This window comes from Porites lutea, chromosome 1, assembly GCF_958299795.1.
Source record: "Porites lutea chromosome 1, jaPorLute2.1, whole genome shotgun sequence".
In the NCBI taxonomy this organism is placed as follows: Eukaryota; Metazoa; Cnidaria; class Anthozoa; order Scleractinia; family Poritidae; genus Porites; species Porites lutea.
In genome coordinates, this window is record NC_133201.1 from 15,868,706 (window position 1) to 15,872,094 (window position 3,389).

The 3,389-nt window shown below is 38.8% G+C and overlaps 1 long non-coding RNA gene across 2 annotated transcripts in view; it reads left to right on the top strand.

Annotated features, from left to right (window-relative positions):
• Nucleotides 1-510: 510 nt before the first annotated feature.
• The window catches only part of LOC140945941 (uncharacterized), an 18,148-nt gene continuing 15,269 nt past the window's right edge, over nucleotides 511-3,389 (top strand). For both annotated transcript variants that reach the window (XR_012166776.1, XR_012166779.1), the window contains exon 1: nucleotides 511-669. This is a non-coding gene — a long non-coding RNA (uncharacterized lncRNA). The remainder of the gene's footprint in view (nucleotides 670-3,389) is intronic.

Below are 3,389 nucleotides of genomic sequence, written 5' to 3' on the forward strand. Positions count from 1 at the left end.
TCTTGAACTTGGGCGCGCCGCCTGTAAGCCAAGAGAGAAAATATTTCTTTTTTTCCTAGACTTTCAAACAAGACCCTTTTTTAACACCAACCATGAATTCAAGTATTTTCATTAAGCGATTTTGACGAGAATCATAGCTGAGTTAAAATATCTCGCTCCGATGGTATAAATTCGGCGTGCAGAAGACAAGCTCTGATATTTGACGCAAATTTGTGTCCTGTCTTAAAAATGAGTTTCTTGACAGATGAACTGACAGAAAGCGATTAATGTGCACACCTGAGGGATGCAAGGAAATGTGTCAAGACTAACACCTTGTAGTTACTTGAGTCCAGTTTGTGGGTATCTCCATGGAAATTAAGGATCCCTTGTGCGTGCACGAAAATCGACCTTGCGCTCTTAATGGGCTTGTACTTCCGGGCGGAAAAACGTTCTGCGCAGGTTTTTGCGCATCAGATATCGCGGACTCATGAATGAAATGCCAGCGATTTAACCTTCTTTCGCCACATGCACGACGGCGTCCTGCGATGACTTACCTCATTTAATTAGATTATAGACATGATTTGCAAACACATTCACTGCTACAAAATGTCTTCACTTTTCCGAGAATATTGGCATTAATAACTGGAAACTGCGGTGGCGCTGGTGCATTGTGTTCATAGTTCATATCAGGTGAGAAGCCGTTTTTTATTCTTTACAGTAAACTTGAGTTAATTATAGAGTGAGATTCTCAATCTCCTACAAATATTTCTCTCTTATAGAACTCCCTTTTTATATCAACATTACAAAAAAAATATTCATTAAGCCAGACTCTCTTCACGATATGACCTAATCTGTCAATTTCAATAGACGGTCCTTGTCACTTTTTTGGAAGCCATCTTGACGAGTAGGCAAACGCGTGAGAAATTACAGTGTTTGTATGAGAATCTGATGTCGAATAATTTCCGTGAAACGGCTGTTCTGAAAAAGATATGAATTGTGACTTTAAGCTACAAAGCAAAGGATTGCACTTAAACGTTTTTGGGGCCTAACTGAGCTTAAATTTCTCCTAAGGCCTGCTTTAGCTTTTCCATATATTTACGTCTGTAATTTTTCCCGGGACTTTCTGGCAGACAAATGTATAAAAAACATTACAAAGTGGTTCTAGGTCTTCTAGCTCATGTAACGCCTCTCATTTTTTTTCAGTAGAATCCTTAGGAGTGAATCTTCAGTTTTCAATTCATTTCTTTTTTTTCAGAACAACCGTTTTACGAAAATTATTCGACATACACCGTATTCACAAATGGCGGACACGCGGGAAAAAACTGGTGCCTAGTCATGAAAGCGAGGCGTTGGAGGGTAAACAAAAATTGCAAATGAAGACTTTCAGTGAACCTGCAGAGTGTTTAACACGGATTCCACCTAAAATAACTTTGTATGGACGTCTTTTTAAATACAATGACGTGGGACGTCTCCTGCTTTTAATGTTTAGTACTGATTTGCTGTTTGCAATCAAAAGGGATGCGTAAATCTTCAAGGAAACAGGATGATTTTGTAGGTTGCCGAAGCCTCAGAAGTTCGACAAGTGGGTGATGGCTGGAGAAAAGCGGCAAACATGTTGGCCAAAACTTCACGCTGAAACCGAATACGAAAGCCAGCTCACTGCAAATCTGTAAAACAGAAGTAAAAACAGATATTGGTGGCAACAAAAAAAGAAATAAGCGACGGATATATGGCCTACTTGTCAACGGAAGAGACCTCCGCCATTACTCAAAACAGGTCAAGCCGAGAGCGGGTGAAAGATTCATTCACGAGACTCGTTCATTCATGTCAGTGTCATTTTACACATATCTATGTATGTCTGTATTTACAACTGCCTTTGGATGATAATAATTCCGTCGCTTTTGGAGTGAATTGTTAGAGGTACGTTGGCAGAGCTTAGCAAATTCAGTGCAAATTTAAAATCTTTTGATTTCTTTGTCATTGCGAAATAAAATAATTTTATCAAAACTAGAAGCTCTAGTGTGTGAATCTTATGGCTTGCTATTTGCCTAGTCTCCTTTACGGCATTATCTCGGAGAGCTCTTAGTAAAAAAGTGGTATAAAGCTCACATTTTACTAGGTTAAACTTTTAAGGCAATGTTTGTGTCAGGACTGAACACGGCAAGCTTCTGTTTCGAATCATTAAATGCGAGTCTGGATCCGTTTAGGAAGACCATCATTTTATTTATTTATGTTCTATTCTTCACTTTTAAAATATTATGGAACATGAAGTTAAAACTCTTAACAGCCAAAGATAAGAAATAGGAAAATTACTCGCTGAAATGAAATGTGGACGGCTTACCGAGTCTGCCGAGTAACAAGTTGAAATTTTGAACGTACTCCACTCGATCGCTCCTGCATTTATACCAAAAAGATAGTTCTAATTGATGTCCTTTATCGATAAAGACCAGAGAATAACGTCCTGGCAAATAAACACCAAACATAACTTCATCGAAACCTCAGTCACCGCTTCTTTCCTGTCTTCCTTTTTTCCATCTCGATTTGAACTGTTTTGTTCAATGGCACACGTCTCTTGCGTTAACAAGTAGGCCATATATCCATCGCTTATTTCTTTTTTTCTTGCCACCAAGATTTGCATTGTTTATATTTCTGTTTTACCGAATTGCAGTGAGCTGGCTTTCGAACTCGGTTTCAATGTGAAGTTTGGGCCAACATGTTTGCCACTTTTCTCCAGCCATCGCCCACTTGTCGAGCTTCTGATGCTTCGGAAACCTACAAAATCATCCTGTTTCCTTGAAGATATACGCGTCCCTTTTGATTGCAAACAGCAAATCAATACTAAACATTAAAAGCAGAAGGCATCCCACGTAATTGTATTTAAAAAGAAGTCCGTACAAAGTTAATTTAGGTGGAATCCGTGCTAAACACTCTGCAAGTTCACTGAAAGTCTTCATTTGCAATTTTTGTTTACCCTCCAACGCCTCGCTTTCATGACTAGGCACCAGTTTTTTCCCGCGTGTCCGCCATTTGTGAATACGGTGTATTAGATTCTTCTACGACAAACACTGTAATTTCTCACGTGGTTGACAGCCTACTCGTCAAGATGGCTTCCAAAACCGTGACAAAGTCTATTCCTGCTAAGCTTACAATGCATTTGTCTTGTATGTTGCAGTAACTTATAATCATTTTACATGCATGCAAAGATTTCACTTATTTACAATATTGCACATGCACTAGAAGTGGGATGACATTCTTGGTAGTCATCACTTTTTTGCTAACATTGGCTCGATTGATCTTACCTCAAATGGATTGTTTTTTAAACCTTGTCAAGAACAATGTGAAAAGTGTACTTTTTTCGTGCCATTTCAGAAAACAGTTTAGCTCCTAGCTAAACCTCTTGTTGTTTTCAC